Source organism: Molothrus ater, chromosome W, assembly GCF_012460135.2.
Source record: "Molothrus ater isolate BHLD 08-10-18 breed brown headed cowbird chromosome W, BPBGC_Mater_1.1, whole genome shotgun sequence".
Lineage (NCBI taxonomy): Eukaryota > Metazoa > Chordata > Aves > Passeriformes > Icteridae > Molothrus > Molothrus ater.
Window position 1 is genome coordinate 3,489,238 of NC_050510.2, and position 19,492 is coordinate 3,508,729.

General features: G+C 44.4%; 1 protein-coding gene across 4 annotated transcripts in view; it reads left to right on the forward strand.

The window, feature by feature from the left end:
- The window catches only part of LOC118701528 (nipped-B-like protein), a 167,396-nt gene that overhangs the window by 66,550 nt on the left and 81,354 nt on the right, over positions 1 to 19,492 (forward strand). The window lies entirely within an intron of this gene.

A 19,492-nucleotide genomic window follows, 5' to 3' on the forward strand; every position in this document is an offset into this window, starting at 1 on the left:
GTCCTGGGTTCTGACATAAGCTACTTGTACTCAAATATATGATTACCATTCTCACCTAAAACTGGGAAATTAACGTTCCAAACATTTTTTTTAATGTTAGGAAGCAAAAATTGCTTAATCAGCAGCACTGGATGCATGGGGAATTCTCCTCAAAGCATGCATGCCCAGTAACCTAACAGACCAGGTTATATTCCTGAAACTAATATATATTCATCATATGTCTATTACATTTTCGTCACATTTCCTGAATACATGCATACATGCTTGTTATTTCCACAAACATATTTGTATATGAGTAGAGGTCTTTTGAGGGTCTTTGGTGGTCATTTGGGAACATCCCATTCCTTTAAATTCCCTTTTATTTTCCCAAATTATCTGATGAATCTTTCCTCCTTGAGAGTATCTCAAATATGTGGTCAGGTCACAATACACTTCCCTTATCATTCTTTACTCCAGTACTCTCTCTCTGTTCTCAAAACTAAGACATCTGCTAGTACATATTAATCACTGATATAAGTAAACAAGGAAGCATTAGCTGGCATAAGACTTATTAGTCACAGATGTAGGGAGTTAACACAAGGGCACAGTAATCTCTGGCATTTGTACTAAGCACTGTATGGTACAAAACTAAGCATTAACCACTAATATAGGGATCATATAGTATTGTGCTAAATTTAAAAGAATTTTCCGACATCTTCCCTCAATGCTGCATAGACTTTTTCTTTAAGAAATATAACTTGTTTGGTAACCACTCAGCCAGAAGAATATTTGAATTATTTTTCTGGTTAAAGTTGCTGCTGTTTCAATTGGTTGTCTTGGAACTTGTTTTGAAGGTATACTTTTCATGAATTTTTCTAAAAACAACTGATTGTACAATTCAGATTGTAACATTTCAGCATTCGAGAGGCTGAAAAAGTGGAAGAGGAGCTTTTTGATTCACCTGTATGCTAGCTTTACTTTTCTCATTGATAAAGCACACAACTGAAAAACTGTTACTAATTTTGACTTCTTCAAGAAATTAATAAACCCGGATTGAGAGAACCAGTTCTTGATGCTGCAAGAATCTTGCCAGATGTTTACTTCCTCTAATCTTGCATTTTAGAAATGCATTAAAGAGATATAGATAATTAGTGCTATTTAGAATATGTGATCCCTGACAGTGAGTTTTTTTGCCTATAATTTGGAGTAAAAGTGATTGGCTATGCTGATAAATTTTCCAGTGACAAACAGCAAGTATCTACACTGAGCTTTTTGTTGCTACTATCATTTGTCCTTGAAAGTTTGGTTGACAAATTGCAAACTTTGATAAAGAAAGTTAGCAAAATAATTAATTGTTTGCTTGGGAGGACAAAAAGAATGGCACTAGATACCAGTCCAGAGAAAAAACACAGGAAGGATGTTATATCTAATCTTTCTTATATGACATAGAAATGGGAGACAATTACTGAAGGTATGTTTGCAGACTGCATTTCTGTACTTCTGAGATGGAAGTAGCAAGGACTTCTGGAGACTTGGAGACTGTGATTGTACAGCTCTGAATTACTTCAAGACTGGTGTGTAATGATGAATGATTACAGTCTCTTTAGTAAGGATAGGAAGGGCAGGTAGTGTTGGGGGGTATGGCACTATGTAATGGAGGGACTGGAATGTGTGGAGTTTACAGTTGGCCATGGCATGGTTGAGATCCTCTGGGTAAGAATCAAGGAGCAAACAAATAATGAGGATGCCATTGTGAAAATCTTTTATAGACCTTCTAGCCAGGACCATGACACCGATGAATTATTCTTTGAGGAACACCTCTAAATCAACCACCCTTGTCCTTATGGGGAATTTGAACTTTCCAGTTGTTAACTGGGAATATCACACAGCTGGTACAAACAGGTCCAAAAGATTGCTAAAACACATGGATGACAACTTCATGGAACAGATCCTAAGGGAGCCGACTTGGAAAGATGCCCTCCTTGACCTGCTGCTGGTCAACACAGGATCTCATGAGCAAAGTGGTGATTGGCAGCCATCATGGCCACAGTGACCATGAAGAGATCAAGTTTAAAATCTCTTGACAGGAGGAAAAGTGCCAGCAAAACCTCAACTCTGGACATGAGGAGAGCAGACTTCAGGCTGCTGAGGGAACTAGTGAGTAAGGTCCCCTGGGAAAAAACTTCTGAAGATGCTGGGGTCCATTAGTGCTGGTCATTTTTTAAACATCACCTCCTAAGGGCACAGGAGAAGGAAATTGCCCAATGTTGGAAGTCAAGCAGGTGAGGCAGAAGGCCAGGCATGGCTGAACAGTGATCTCCTATTAGAAATAAGGCTATAAAGGAAGGTGTGTGCCCAGTGGAAGCAAGGTCAGGTGATATGGGAAGAATACAGAGATGCTGCTCGCCACTGTAAGGAGAAAATTTGTGTGGCCAAAGCTCAGCTGGAGCTGCCAAAACTGTGGGGGACAATAAACAGTTTTATAAATACATTAATAGCAAAAGGCAGTGAAGAAATAACATTGGCCCATTACAGGATGAGGATGGTCACCTCACAAACAGGGACATGGATGAGACAGAGATGTTTAATGCATTCTTTGCCTCCATCTTTGGCTCCTCAAAGAGCTGCTGATGTCACCATGAGGTCTCTCTCAATGATTTTTGAATGATCTTGGGAATCTGGAGAGGCCTCAGCTGACTGAAAGCTGGCAAATATCCCAATTTTAAAGAAGGGCAAGAAGGATGATCCTGGAAACTACAGGCCTGTCTGGCTCACTTGAGTGCCTGGTAGAATTATGGAGAGGAAGAGTAAAGTTGGGACAATGAACTTTAGGAAAGCAAACTTCCAGCTCTTCTAGGAGTCAGTCAATAGGAACCCCATGGAAACTGCCCTCGGACAAGGAAGCAGGATAGAGCTGGCAGATGTTGAAGGAAGCCTTCCATAGAGCACAAGAGCCAGTGATCCCCAGGAGCAAGAAATTGGGCAAGGAAGGCAAGAGATAGGCATGTCTGAGTAGAGACCTGCTGGTCAAACTAAAGGGTAAGAAGGAAATGCACAGGCAATAGAAACAAGGATAGGTATCCTGGGAAGAGTATAGGGATGCAGTCCAGTTGTGTAGGGATGGGGTCAAGAAGGCCAAGGCAAAGCTGGAATTGAACCTGGTAAGAGATGCAAAGAATAACAGGAAAGACTTCTACTGGTCTGTCAGCAGTCAAAAAAGGTGTTACCCCCCTGATAAACAGTGCTGGGAAACTGTTAAGAATGGACAAGGAGAAGGCTGAGGTACTCTACATTTTTTTTGCCTCAGTCTTCAATGCCAACCTCTCTTCCCACACCTGTCAAATGGATGGACAGCAGGATGGGGACTGGGGGAGAAAAGTCCCTTCCACTTTAGGATCAGGCTCATGACCATCTAAGGAACCTGAATGTAGATAAGTCTATGGGACCCGATGAGATGCATCCCAGAGTCCTGAGGGAATTGACTGATGTAGTTGCCAAGCCACTCTCCATGATATTTGAAAAGGCATGGCAGTCAGGTGAAGTCCCAGGTGACTGGAAAAAGAGAAATATTGTCCCCATCTTTAAAAAGGGTAGAAAGGAGGACCCTGGGAACCACCGCCCTGTCAGCTTCACCCCTGTGCCTGGGAAGATCATGAACCAGACTCTCTGGGAAGCTCTGCTAAGGCACATGGAGGATGGGGAGGTGATTTGGGACAGCCTGCACAACTTCACCAAGGGCAAGTCCTTGCCTGACCAACCCAGTGGCCTCCTCTGATGGAATGACTCCATCAGTGGACAAGGGAAGGGCTACAGATGTCCTTTCTGTGGAGTTCTGTAAAGCCTTTGATATGGAGCCTTACAACATCTTTCTCTCTAAATTGGAGACAGATGGATTTGATGGGTGGACTCTTCAGGGGAGAAGGAATTGGTTGGATGGTCGCATCCAGAGGATTGTAGTCAACAGCTCTGAGGCTCAATGGACATCAGTGACCAGTGGTGTCCCTCAGGGGTCTATATTGGGACCAGTGTTATCTTCATTAATGACACAAAGGGATCAAGGGCACCCTCAGCAGGTTTGCAGATGACACCAAACTGAGTGGTGCAGGTGACTCACCTAAAGGACAGGGCCATCCAGAGTGATCTGGACAAGCTCTAGAAGTGGCCCACTGGAATCTCATGAGGTTTAACAAGACCAAGTGCTGGTGCTGCACCTTGGTCAGGGCAATCCCCAGGATCAATCCAGGCTGGGGGATGAACAGATGAAGAATCACAGAATCACTAGGTTGGAAGACACCTTTAAGATCATTGAGTCCAACCCATGCCCTAACACCTCAACTAAACCATGGCACTGAGTGCCACATCCAATCTTTTTTAAAACACATCCAGGGATGGTGACTACACCACCTCCCTGGGCAGATGATTCCAGTACTTTATTACTTTTTCCGTAAAAAACTTTTTCCTGGCATCCAACCTATATTTCCCTTGGTGCAGCTTAAGACTCTGTCCTCTTGTTCTGTCAGTTGCTGCCTGGAGAAAGAGATCAACCCCCACCTGACTACAACCACCTTTCAGGAAGTTGTAGAGAGTGAAGAGCAGCCCTGGGGAGAGAGACTTGGGGGTGCTGGTTGGTGAGAGGCTGGACATGCCCCGTCCATGTGCGCTGGCACCCAGAAACCCCCTGTGTACTGGGCTGTACCCAAAGAGGAGTGGCCAGCAGGTCAAGGGAGGTGATTCTGTCCCTCTACTTTGCTCTGGTGAGACCCAACCTGCAGTGCTACCTCCAGCTCTGGGGTCCCCAGCATAGGAAGGACATGGACCTGTTGGAGCAAGTCCAGAGGAGGCCACCAAGATGATTAGAGGGCAGGAACACCTCTGCTATGAGGAAAGGCTGAGAGAATTAGGACTGTTGGATGGGGCCCTGAATAACCTGATCTAGTGGAAGGTGTCCCAAAAAGATATGATGTTGTAAAGACTAGATGTCCATGAGCAAGGCCAACAAAGGGAACCTGCACCAGCAGTGCATGGTAGTTACTGTAAAAGGAAATGTTGAGTGATCATAGTGGGTGACTCTCTGTTATGGGGCACTGAGGCCCCCATCTACCAGCCTGATAGAGCTAGGAGTGGTATGCTATCTACTGGGGGCTGATATCCATGATGTTGCCAAGAGTGCCCCAGCTTTTCAAGAGTACAGACTACTACCCACTATTACTTTTTCATGTGGGTACGAATGATGCTGCAAGCCAAAAAGTAGGTAGGATCAAGGAAGACTATAAAGCCTTGGCAAGGCAGGTGAAAAACATCTGTGCCCAAGTCATCTTCTCATCTATCCTACTGGTCAGAGAAATGGGGATCGCCAGAAGCAGACACATAGTGCAGATCAGTCTGGCTCTGTGGCTGGTGCCATCAAGAAGGTTTTGGCTTTTATGACAGTGGGTTGTGCTTTGATGATTGCAGCCTGTTAGGGAGGGATGGGATCCACCTGTCTTAAAAGAGCAAGAGAAGTTTTGGCAGCAGGTTAGCCAATTTGGTGAGATGGGCTTTAAACCAAAGGACTTGGGGATAGGGTCCAAAGTGGCAATACTCATGCCTTTACTTCCTCCTGGGGAGTAGGTCATACCAGTCATTGCAGTGAATGATGTTCCTTGACTGCCCCTCAAGGTAAAGATCAAAGGAAAAACCACATCAAGAGTGGTTATGGTTATGGTGAATCCTCTTATACCCCTTCTAGGGGTATGCTTGATTGCCTCTCTGAAGTGTCTGTATACAAACACATGCAGCATAGGTAATAAACAGGAAGAACTGGGAATCTGTGTGCAGTTGCAGGGCCATGATCTCATTGCAATGACAGAGGCATGATGGGATAGTTCACATGACTGGAATGTTGTTGTGGATGGGTATGTACTTTTTAGAAAGGACAGGTCAGAGAAGCGAGGTGGTGGAATCAATCTTTATGTGAGAGAGCAATTGGAATGTATTGAGTTCTACCCAGGGACAGATGAACGAGGTGAGAGTTTATGGGTGAGAATTAAGGGACAGGCTGATATAGGTGACATTGTTGCAGGTGTTTACTACAGACCACCTGATCAGGAGGAGGAAGTTGATGAGGCTTTCTATGGGCAACTGGAAATAGCCTCGCAGTCACAGGCCCTGGTTCTCCCAGGGAACTTAAACCACCCTGATATTTGTTGGAGAGTCAACATGGCCCAGCACACACAGTCCAGGAAGTTTCTGCAGATCATTGATGATAACTTTTTGATGCAAGTGGTGGAGAAGCCAATAAGGAAAGGTGTGTTGCTGGACCTTGTACTTACAAACCAGGAGGGACTGGTTGAAGACGTGAAGGTTGGGGGCAGCCTTGGCTTTAGTGACCATGAGATGGTAGAACTCAGGATTCTGCGTGAGGGAAGAAAAACAGCAGAACTAGAACCTTAAACTTTAGGAGAGCCAACGTCAGCCTCTTTAGAGACCTGCTTAGAGGAATCCCATGGGATGGGGCTCTAGAAGAAGGGAGTTCAAGAGAGCTGGTCAGTATTTAAGCACTACTTCCTCCAAGCTGAAGACCAATGTATCCAAATGAGCAAGAAATCAGGGAAAGGGGGCAGATGTGCATGGATGAGCAGGGAGCTTCTAGCAAATCTCAAACGCAAGAAAGAAATTTATAGGATGTGGAAAAAGGGACAGGCCATGTGGGAAGACTATGGGAATGTTGTCAGGGTATGCAGGGATATGACAAGCAAAGCCAAGGCCCATTTGGAATTGAGTCTGGCAAAGGACATCAAGGATAAAAAGAAGAGCTTCTACAAGTATACCAGTAGCAAAAGGAAGATTAGGGAAAATGTGGGGCTTCTGCTGAATCCAATGGGTGTCCTGGTAATGGAAGATACAGAGAAGGCGGAATTACTGAATGTCTTCTTTGCCTCGGTCTTCACTGCTGAGGATGACTCTCAGGAGTTGCAGACCTCAGAGGTAAGAGAGGAAGACCAGAGAAAGAAAACTTCCCCTGGTCGTAGAGGGTTGTGTTAGAGATTGGCTAAACAGACTCAACACCCATAAATCCATGAGCCCATGATGCACCTATGGGTGATGAGGGAGCTGGCAGATGTTGTTACTGTTGTTACTCTCTGGTTCTCCATCATCTTTGAAAAAGTTGTGGAGAATGAGAGAGATGCCCAATGATTGGAGGAATCCAATGTTACTCCCATCTTCAAAAAGGGCAAGAAGGAGGACCCAAGAAACTACGAGCCAGTCAGCCTCCCTCCACTCCCTGGAAAGGTGATTGAACAGGTCATTCTGGAGGTCATCAACAAGTCTGTAGAAGAAAAGGAGGTCATAATGAGTAATTAGCATGGATTCACCAAGGGGAAATCATGCTTGACCAATTTGATAGCCTTCTGTGATGGCATGGCAGGATGAGTCAATGAGGGGAGAGCAGTGGGTGTTGTCTACCTCGACTTCATCAAGGCTTTTGACACTATCTCCCATAACATCCTTGTAGGTAAGCTCAGGAAATGTGGGTTGGATGAATGGATAGTGTAGTGGTTTGACCTTGGCTGGGCACCAGGTACCCATCAAACTGTTCTATCACTCCCCAGTGGGACAGGGGCAAGGAAATAAGATGGAGAACAACTCGTAGGTTGAGATAAGACAGTTTACTAAAGCAAAAAAAGGAAAAGCAAAAGTTTGTGTGTGCATAAGCAAAGGGGAAAAGTTAATTTCTACTTCCTATCAGTGTGTGATGTTCAGATACTTCCTAGGAAGCAGGGCTTCAGCACACATAGTGGTTGCTCCAGAAGCCAAACGTAGAATAAAGAATGCCGCCGCCCCCCCCCATTCTGCTTCCCTCCCGTAACCTTTATATCTGAGCTGGTGTCACATGGTATGGAATATCCCTTTGGTTAATTTGGGTCAGCTGGCCTGGTTGTGTCCCCTCTCAGGATCTTGCTCACTCCCAGCCCCTTGATGGCGGAGGGGAATGTTGACAGACAGCACTGATGCTGTGCCAGTGCTGCTCAGCAGCAGCCAAAACACTGGTGTGTTCTCAACACCTTTCCAGCTTCCAATGCAAAGCACAGCACTGTGAGGGCTGCTAAGAGAAAATGAACTCTATCTCAGTCAGACCCAATACAGACAGTGAGGTGGATCAAGAACTGGCTGACTGGCAGAGCTCAGAGGGTCATGATCAGCATGGCAGAATCCAGTTGGAGGCATGTAGTCAACGGTGTTCCCCAGGGATCAGTACTGGGTCCAGTCTTATCCAACTTGTTTATCAGTGACCTGGGCAATGGGATAGAACGTACCCTCAGCAAGTTTGCTGTTGATACAAAACTGGAGGGAGTGGCTGATACACCTGAAGGTTGTGCTGCTATTCAGTGGGGCCTTGATAGGCTGGAGAGTTGGGCAGAGAGAAGCCTAATGAGGTTCAACAAGGGCAAAGTGTAGGGTTCTGTACCTGGGGAGGAATAACCTCAAGTACCAGCACAGGTTGGGGGCTGATCTACCAGAGAGCAGCTCTGTAGAGAAGGACCTGGGAGTCTTGGTGGATGACAAGTTGAATATGAGCTGGCAGTGCAACTTGGGGCCAGGACGGCCAATGGTATCATGGGGTGCATCAGGAAGAGTGTGGCTAGCAGCTCTGGGAGGTGATCCTCCCCTTCTACTTGGCCCTAGTGAGGCCACATCTGGAGTGCTTGTGTCCAGTTCTGGGCTCCTCAGTACAAAAAAGACAAGGAGCTCCTGAAGAGAGTCCAGTGGAGAGTTACAAAGATGATGGGGGATCTGGAGCATCTCTGATGAGGAGAGACTTCAGGAGCTAGGCCTGGTTAGTCTGGAGAAGAGAAGACTGAGAGGGGATCTCATTATTGCATATAAATATCTCAAAGGTAGGCATTAAGAGGATTGTGCCAGACTCTTTTCAGTGGTGCCCAGTGACAGGATGGGGAGCAATGGCCATAAACTAAAACACAAGAAGTTCCACCTCAACATGTGGAAGAACTGTCCATTGAGAGTGGCAGAGCACTGGAACAGGCTGCCTGGGGAGGTCGTGGAGTCTCCCTCTCTGGAGACATTCCAAACCCACCTGGATGTGTTCCTGAGTCACCTGCTCCAGGTGACCCTGCCTTGGCAGGGGAGGTTGGACTAGATGATCTCCAGAGGTCCCTCCTAACCCTAATGATGCTGTGATTCTGTGAAAAACCCTGGGGGCAAGACTGATGAGGAGTAGCTGAGGTCACTTGGTTTGTTTATTGTGGAGGAGACTGAGGGGAGACCTCATTGCAGTCTACAGCTTCCTTCTGAGAAGAAGAGGAAGGAGCAGCTCTGATCTCTTCTCTTTGGTGACCAGTGACAGGACCTGAGGGAATGGCTGTGGCTGTGTCAGGAGGGTTAAGCTGGATATTAGGAAAAGCTTCTTCACATGGAGGGTGGTTGGGCACTGGACCAGGCTCCCCAGGGCAGTGGTCACAGCCCCAAGGCTGCCAGAGCTCAAGGAGTGTTTGGACAATGCTCTTAGGCACAGGGTGGGATTGTTGGGGTGTCCTGTGCAGGACCAGGAGTTGGACTCAATGATCCTTGTGGGTCCCTTCCAGCTCAGGACATTTTATGAATGAGAGCTGTCTGATTAACAGAATCTGAAGGAGGAAGAAGTTTTGTTTGCAACTCAGGCAATTATTTGAGAGATGACAGAAGGTATATTTTTTCTTTTGGTTGGTTATTTACTTACTCAACAGAGTAAAATTTCCCTGCTACAGATTTTTTTCCCCTCACTTCTGTTCCAGTAAAGGTACCAGAGCAGCTGAAGTTTTATCCAAAAGCTCTCGGCTGGACTTTATCCCTTCTTTGTTATGTAATTGTTATATTTTTAGCTATGCAAACACAATAGTTGCTCTGTTTTCTTGCTATCATCTCCTTTCATAAAAAAATAGTTCTATAAATTCCTCTACAAGAAGTCAACATGTATTTTACTTCTGTTGAGCTCATAAAATATTCTGTGGTCTCTATTACCCTAGATCGATTACTTATCAAAATCCTTTATTCATTTGCTCTACTTTCCCAATACTCTGGAATATTGGATTTTTTTTTAACCTAAGACAACTTCTAAAGATCTATATAGAGAAAAGTCTTCCACAATATTTTTAGTCCATTGCTTTCCAAAGAGAAGAATTCATATATTTACCATCCTGTTTCCATATAGTTCTAGAAAAACATCTGTAAGAAATAGTAACCCTTATGAAATTATGTGATTTTTTACTCTTTTCCAGAAAGAAGTTGCATTTCTTCCATAAATTATAAATGGGTATTTTATTATTTTCTGAACAATTTGGAAAGATTGCTTTTGTTTTCTTAGATATTTATAAGACCTCTCCATGGAGATTTCTCTACACTTGGTCCTTGCATGTATAGTGGTTGGCAAGAAGAATTAGCAGTCTTCTCAAATCTGTAGTACAGACTTCAGTGCTCTCAGAGGTACTTGTTAAGAAAAATTATCATCTCACTCTCTGTCATTCAGAACAAAGGTGGAAGAAATTTATTCAAAGATATTTTCTGACAGGGCCAAAATAAGCATTCATTCTTGTTTCTTTCTTCAAGTCTTCACATTTTTTATGCAAGGATGCTTCTGAATGCAACAGTTTTAAGCTGGAACAGCCAAAGCTGAGGTTTTTCATGAGGCACTTAAAACTCTGGAGAAACTGGTGGGACCCTTCCCTGAAAAATACTCAAAGAGTGTGTGGAAAGTAAATATAATATATCCTGAAAAACCTCACAAATGTATGTTCTTTGTCTCATATGCTATCTCTTTAAGTTTAAATTTCAAGTTATGCTCTCTGAAAATGAATGTCAATATAGTCTGTTGATCAAAATAAGTGATAGTTTCTTTATATCTAGTACAAAAGTTGAGAAGATTTCCAGAGAAAGATTTTGTGATTTTCGAAAATATGGCAGTAAAGGGCTTGGGGGCTTCCCATCTTTTTAATCTCATGTTGGATGAGATGTACCAGTATCACTCTGAATAACTTCCATCTCTTTTTTTTTGTTAAAATGTCAGTAATGGAGTTTCCTTACTCTTGCCATGAAACCTGTTCAAATTCTTGGTGCTGCAAAGGTTTTCCTCTAATACTTAGCCTGAATCATTTTTGTTGCAGTTAGGCATGACACTTCTTGACTTCTTTCCAATGGGAAAGGACAAACAACATAGATTTTTTTTATTTTTAGCAATCATTTACATATCAAATAATGTTATTGTGTCATGCAACTATCTAATCTTCTACAGACTGAACAGCACCATTTCTTTCTATCATCTTTGTATAAGTTATAATTTCTGAGCTTTTGTTTTTGATGTTTTTTATCTGAATTCTAATTGGTCTGCATTTGTCTTAATGTTGTACCACCCTAAGTCATAGATACAACTCTATTTAAAGACTTAGAAGGATGAGTAGTCAGAAAAGTACTGTAGATGACATTGTATACTACTGTCATATGAATATAGCTGCTCCTTTGGTGATAATTTAGATTCGTGTTGCAAGCTGTTATAAACCTATTGCTGTCTTTCTGTAGAGCTTACCTTTCTTCTCATGTTGTTACAATTGCTCTTTCTCAAATAAATAAAATTTGTGCTGCTTCTTACAGAATTTCTTTTGTTTAAAAAGATTATTCCACTTAGTCAAGAAAAGTGTTTGATTCTGTTTTTAAAAGCAGTTGTGGGCCTCAAACCCTCAACACCAAAAGCTCATTATGATCTTTAGATTAATTAAATAATTATGTTACATGAAAAGTTGTTAATGACAAATACTTCATGGTATTATTCTTAAGGCAGTGCTCTGGAAAGCTGCTTTTGTTCACCTCTGTTCTGTACATCTATTTTTACCAAGAACAACTGATATTTTGAAAGTTTTATGATAGGGTATACTGTAGTCTTGCAGTATTTTTGTCTAGAGCATACTTCTACAGCTTGTTAGTGAAATTGTTATGAGAAGCTATATAGAAAGTCATTAAAAAGTTGAGTCATGACACTCAGTTTGTAGTCCACAAGACATTGCTCTATGGAATAAAATTGTTTTGATTTGGTGGTGCTTATTGTTAACAAATTCACTTTGCAAATGCTGCCTCTTTATTATCTCAATCCATATAGAGAAATTGTTTTTCTAGTATGTACTGAAATCATACAGACAATATGTAATACTGTGGGCAGCACTTTACCATCCTTTTGAAGGAACTGTATTTCACTTTTTGAATCTGCTGTGGAGTCACAAATTCTGAATGTTATTATTATCAGTTCTGAGACTGATTTAGCCAGGGTTCCAGGGTAAATTTGTCTGATCTCATTTTCATTAAAACAGTTTATGTGAAGGTGGTAAATAGGATTGTATTAAATTAAAAATAAAAAAAAAAAAACCAACATGGACACATTGTAGCTTGAAGTCTCTTAAAATATTTAGCAGTAGTGTGTGTATGTTTCTTAGGATCTGTCATCACCTCCATTTTATCAAACACACCAACCATCCATGAGTGCAATATGGATATTCTAGTCTTTTTCTTTGCCAGCTTCTGACTCCAAAAAAATATTTAATAGAATCATAGAATGGTTTGGGTTGGAAGGGACCTGAAACACCATCTAGTTCCAGCCCCCTGTCATGGGCAGGGACACCTTCCACTAGACCAAGTTGTTTCAAGCCCCATCCAGCCTGGCTTTGAACACTTCCAGGGATTTGGCAGACACAGCTTCTCTGGACAACTTGTCCCAGGGCCTCACCACACTTACAGGGAAGACTTCCTTCCTAACATCTAATCTAGATCTACCCTCTTTCAGCTTTAAGCCCTTGCTCCTTGTCCTATTGCTACACTCCCTGATAAAGAGTCCTCCTCTGGCTTTGTTGCAGGCTCCCTTCAGCTATTGGAAGGCTGCTCTAAGGTCTCCCTGGAGCTTTCTCTTCTCCAGGCTGAAGAGTCCTAATTCTCTCAGCCTTTCCTCATAGCAGAGGTGTTCCTGCCCTCTAATCATCTTGGTGGCCTCTTCTGGACTTGCTTCAGCAGGTCCATGTCCTTCCTGTGCTGGGGACTCCAGAGCTGGAGGCAGTACTGCAGGTGGGGTCTCACCAGAGCAGAGTAGAGGGATAGAATCACCTCCCTCGACCCACTGGCCACTCCTCTTTGGATGCAGCCCAGGACAGGGTTGGCTTTCTGGGCTGTAAGTGCACATTACCAGCTCATGTTGAGCTTCTTGTCAACCACTACCCCCAAGTCTCTCCCCAGGGCCGCTCTCAACCCATTCTCTGCCCAGCCTGTACTTGTGCTTGGGATTGCCCGGACCCAGGTGCTGGACCTTGCACTTGGCCTTGTTGACCTTGATAAGGTTCCTACAAGCCCACCTCTCAACCCTCTCCTGGTCCCTCTGAATGGCATTCCTTCCCTCCAGTGTGTCAACTGAACCACACAGCTCCATGACATCAGTGAACTTGCTGAAGGTGCCCTTGATCCCACTGTCCATGTCACCAGAAAATATGTTTAACAGTGCTGGTCCCAATACCAACCCCTGAGGAAGTTCACTTGTCACCAGTCTCCACTTAGATATTCAGCCGTTGACCACAACTCTTTGAGTGTGACCATCCAGCCAGTTCTTTATGCACTGAGTGGTCCATCTGTCAAATCTATGTCTGCAGTTTAGAGAAAAGGATGTTGTGTGGGACAGTGTCAAATGCTTTGCATAATTCCAGGTAGATGGCATCAGTCACCCTGCCCTCATCCACCACTGCTGTAGCCCTGTCATAGAAGGTTACCAAATTGGTCAGGTATGATTCACCCTTAGTGAAGCCATGTTGGCTGTCACCAGTCACCTCCTTATTTTCCATTTGCCTTAGCATAGTTTCCAGGAGGATCTGCTCCATGATCTTGCCAATCCCATTTAAACTCTTTCAGTTTGAAACCATTCCCCCTTGACCTGTCACTCCATCCCCTTGTAAATAGTCCCTCTCCAGCTTTCTTGCAGGCTCCCTTCAGGTACCGGAAGGTGCTCTAAGGTCTCCCCAGAGCCTTCTCTTCTCCAGGCTGAACAGCCTTAGCTCTCTCAGCCTGTCTTAATAGGAGATGTGCTCCAGCCCTCTGAGCATCTTCATGGCCCTCCTCTGGAGTCACTCCAACAGGTCTAGGTCCTTATGTTTGGGGCGCCAGACTGCAAGCAGTATTCCAGGTGCAGTCTTATGAGTGGAGTAGAGGGGCAAAATCATGGTATCATTTAGGTTAGAAAAGACCTCTAAGATCATCAAGTCCAACCATTAACCCATCACTGCCAGGTCCACCACTAAACCATATCCTCAAGATCCACATCTACATGGCTTTTAAATGCCTCCAGGGATGGTGACTCTACCACTGCCCTGGGGAGACTTTTCCAGGGCTTGACAACACTTTCTGTGAAGAAATTTTTCCACATATCCAATCTAAACCTTCCCTAGACCAACTTGAGGCCATTTCTTCTTGTCCTATTGCTTGTTCCCTGGGAGAAGAGCCTGACCCCCACCTGGCTCCACCCTCCTTTCAGGGAGTTGTAGAGAGTAAGAAGGTCCCCCCTGAGCATCCTCTTCTCCAGGCTAAACACCCCCATCTCCCTCAGCCACTTCTTGTGCTCCAGACCCAGCTCCATTGCCCTTCTCTGGACTCGCTCCAGCACTACAATGTCTTTCTTGCAGTGAGGGGCCCAGAATTGGACACAGCACTTGAGGTGTGGCCTCACCAGTGCTGAGTACAGAGGGACAATCACTGCCCTGGTCCTGCTGGTCACACCATTTCTGATCCAAGCCAGGATGCCATTGGCCTTCTTGCCCACCTAGGCACACACTGGCTCATGTTCAGCTGCTGTTGCTCAGCACCCCCAGGTCCTTTTCCTGTGGGCGGCTTTCCAGCCACTATTTCCCAAGCCTGTAGTGTTGCAGGGGGTTGTGTGACTCAAATGTGGGACCTGGCACTTGGCCTTGTTGAACCTCATACAATTGGCCTTGTCCCATGGCTCCAGCCTGTCCAGATCCCTCTGCAGAGCCTTCCTGCCCTCCAGCAGATCCACACATGGGGATTATGCTTTCCCTTTTCCCGGCAGTGGGAACTTCACTGTATAGCCATGACTTCTCAAATATTATGGATAGTGACTTAGCCACTTTCTCTGCCAGTTCCCTCAGGACCCTTGGATATATCTCATCAGGTCCCACGGACTTGTGCACCTTCAGGTTCCTTAGATGTTCTCAAACCCGATCTCCTACAGTGGGTGGTTCTTCAGTCTCCTAGTCCCTGCCTTTACCTTTTGCAACTCAGGCAGTGTGGCTGAAGCACTTGCTGGTGCAAACTGAGGCAAAAAAGTCATTGAGTACCTCAGCCTTTTACATATTCTGGTTAAGCAGGTCTCCTGTTTCCTTCTGGAAAGGGCCCATATTTCTGTAGTCTTCCTTTTATCACCAATGTACCTTTAGAAGCTTTTCTTATTGCCCTTGATGTCCTTGGCCAGGTTTAATTCTCTTAGGGCTTTGGCTCTCCTAACCTGATCCCTGGATGCTCAATCTCTCTGTCTTCCTCCCAGGCTACTTGTCCCTGTTTCCACCCTCTGTCGGCTTCCTTTTTGTGTTTGAGTTTGTCCAGGAGCTCCTTGTTCATCCATGCTGGTGTCTTCTGGCATTTTTGCCCGACATCCTCTTTATTGGGATGCATCACTCCAGAGCTTGGAAGAGGTGATCCTTGAATAACAGCCAGCTTTCATGAGCCTCTTGTCCCTTCAGAGCTTTATCCCATGGACCTCTATGAAGGAGCTCCCTGAAGAGACCAAAGTCTGCTTTCCTGAAATCCAGGGCAGTGAGCTTGTTGTGTGCCCTCCTTGCTGCCCTAAGGATCTTGAACCCTACCATTGAGCTTCACATTCCCCACCAGCCCCTCCTTGTTGTCGAGAGCAAGGTCCAGCATAGCACCTGTCCTTGTTGGCTCCTCTGTCACTTGGAGGAGGAAGTTGTCATCAACACATTCCTGGAACCTCCTGGATTGCCTGTGCCCTGTTGTGTTGTCCCTCCAGCAGATGTTGGGGTGGTTGAAGTCTCCCATGAGCACCAGTGCTTGTGAATATGAAGCTGCTCCTATCTGTCTGTAGAGGGCCCCATTGGCTCAATCTTTCTGGTCAGGTGGCCTGTAGCAGACCCTCACTATAAAATCATCTGTCCCTGTCCTCCTTTCAATCCTGACCCATAAGCTCTCGGTCAGCTCCTCATCCATCTTTGGGCAGAGCTCCGTACATTCTAGGTGGTCATTGACATAGAGGGCAACACTGCCTCCTTGTCTTCCCTGTCCGTCCTTCCTGATACAGGCTAAAGAGCCTGTATCCTTCCATTCCAGCACTCCAGTCATAGGAGTCATCCCACCATGTTTTCATGATGCCAGTAAGATCATAGGTGTGTGCACGTCTCTCATTCTTCCTGTTTATTCCCCATGCTGCATGTGTTTGCATAGCGGCATTTAAGTTGGGCCCCTGATGAAGCTGGCTTACTGGCTGGAGTGCCTGGAATTCCTTGGTGTTGTCCTTCAGCTGCTCTCCTGCTGACATGAGATCCGTCTCCAGGCTCTGGGCATTTCTTGCTGGCATTAAACCGTTATGAGTGGGATGGCATGTTGTCCCATACCTTATCACTGTTAAACCTGATGTCCCCTTCCCCCATCACATCTAGTTTAAAGTTCTATCAATAAGCCCTGCTAGGTCCTGGCCGACAATCCTCTTCCCCCTTTGAGAGGTGAATTCCACCTTATGCCAGCAAGCCCAGTGCCATGTAGGCCACCCTACTGACAAAGAAACCAAAATTTTGTTGGTGACACCAGCCATGGAGCCATGTATTAATAGACAGGGTCTGTCTGTTTCTTCCAGTGTCTCTGTCTGCAGCTGGAAGGATATAGGAGAAAATTACCTATGTTGCACAATCCGTCACCAACCATCCCAGGGCCTTAAAGTCTCTTTTGATCACCCTCGGACTATGTGTTGCTACTTTATTGCCACCAACGTGAAGGACCAGTAATGGGTAGTAATCTATGGGCCAAACCAGGCTAGGAACTTTCCTGGTGACATCCTTCAACAATCAGAACCTCACACCTGTTGTCCAGAGGAATCTGGGAGGGTGAGGTGGGCAGGAAGGGCTTTCACTTGTTTCCCCAAGGAAGGACTTGCCTCTATTAACCCCTTTTGATCTACTGCCTTCAGCCTGGCAAGGGGAAGATACAGGACCCTCTTGATCTGGTTTATTTTCTGGTGGTTGTTCCTGGCTCAGGGAGGCCAGAGCATGGTTCCACCAGTCAAACTCCTTCTCAGTCTCTGATACTTAACCTTTTTCTACCTCCTCTCTCAGCTCCACCACCAGGCTGAACAGATCGCTCACCTTATCACACCTCACCCAGCTGTTGTCTCTACTGCTGTCCAATGACAGTGCCAGTCTCTGGCTCTCCCTGCAGCCTGAGACTTGGACGGCTGCATGTTTGTTTTTGTCTGTGTTGGGACATCCTTTCTGGCAACTGCAGAGGGCATGAGTCCCCACTGAGTGGTTACCATACCCAGGCTCCTCCTGAGACGGCGTTTGAACACCACTTGAGCTCTGGAGCTAGTAGGGGGACTGAGCCCTTCCTGCGCGTCCTGCCGTGCAAACTGCTGTGCCCCGCCCTGTTTGCCCACCTTGTTCGCAGCACTCCCTGGAGCCGTCTGAATATGCCGAAGTTGTGGCTCCTGCTGTCGCCGCTTACTGTGCCTTCTGACTTCCTCAAGTCTATCCAAAGATAAAAAAAAAACACCTTATCTGTTGATGCAGTGTTATTTTTCAGCATGATAAATACCAAATGAATACAATTAATAACAATCTTGTCAAATTTACTTAAATGTTTTTGACAAGGGAGAATCAAATGTCTCCTTTATTTGAAGAGCAGCCGTGAAAAACACTAAATGTTCTATTGTTGCAACTTATTAAGTATTTATTTAGGAGATAAATCAAGAGTAAGATGTCAATAAGATCTCGAAATAGTTTTGAGTTGCCTCTAATATTTGTAGAAACAAAAATGCAGCCTGTATTTCCAGTGAGTGGTAGTCATTGCCTTAAAAAAATTAATAGCAAACAGTTTCTGCTGTACAGTATGCTGAGATTATGTAAATTATTGTCTAAAGAGACAGTAATTAGAAGTGTGTGTGTGGAGGGGACATCACAAGAATAGGAATCTCTGGTTGAAGGCAAGTGAGAGATCTTCATAGGGTGTAGCCAGGTCTTCAGTACTGGTGATTGAGTGTGGTATCTAATCTGAAGAGGGGAAATTGAGTAGTGAAAAGATCTTGGGAATCAGGATGAGACAAAACAGGGCTTCCCAAAATTGTGGATTTAATTGGCATAATATGGAGTTATTGCTGATGGTCAAGAAAAAGGGTAAGATAAATCCATTTCATACCCTGCTCTCTACATACAGAAGTTATAGGACTTTCGCAGAACATACTAGGGAGAGAAAATAAGCATAGTAGTCTATGCAAAGAAGTCATCAGTAATGGCACACCTTTTATATGAATTGAAGCTTTGCTAGAAGTATCCATTCTCTTTTTCATTTACAGGTCAGTACATTGCTTAATAATTCTTAATATATATGGTAGAAATTTGAGCTTCAGAATAAAGCTACTTTCTTGTTAAGTGGTATATCTTGAATAAAGCACATGAGGACTTGTATTTCAATTAGCTTTTGATTGTTGTTAGAAGTAGTGACCTATGATGACCTAAAACAGAATGACTAATAATAATCTGTCACTGCTTTTTGAAGATCAGTATTCCTCAGTGGATGAATGGGATTGGAGAAATGTTTGCATTGTTTAACAAGAGGAGGCTGGCCCTATTGGTCTAGGCAAGAAGCTCTTATTTTTTTTCCTACCACTACTCCTTTTTAAGCCAAAAATTGTAGCTTAGTTATAAATGAGACATGTTTAAAAGCTTCTCTGTTTTTCAAAGTTTTTTCTGAGCTAACAGTTATGGGGAGCTGGTTTAATTTGAGGAACAAAAAATGTCATGTGATTAATTGAAGACTTGTAGGTACACAGTTTGTGGTAATTGGGAATGGGGCTGTGGGTGAGCCTCATCCCTAATGGGCTACAACTGTGAAAAGCAGGTGACAGTATTGAAAGCAATGAGACATGGAGTGCTGAGGTGTACTGACCAATCACAAAAGGGAACAGAAGGCACACAGGTGCATTGCATGAACATGAGTGGTATAAAAGGTTGGGCTTGAAGCCTTCTGAGGTGGTGTTGTGGTTTTCTGTAATTGTGTGATGATGCTATGTGTAGTGTGGCCATCTTAACTGTGATGCAACAAAGAATGTTCTCTTTTAAAAATTTCCCTAGATGTACTCAAAGTCTGAAATGGGTGCATGTAGGGATAGAAATTCATGTGTTGAAAAAAAAGAGTGAAGATAAAGCAGGAAATGATGAAAAATACTCTAAGACAATTAGTGGGTTTTAGATAGCAGTGAGTGGGGGAGGTTGGAATGAGT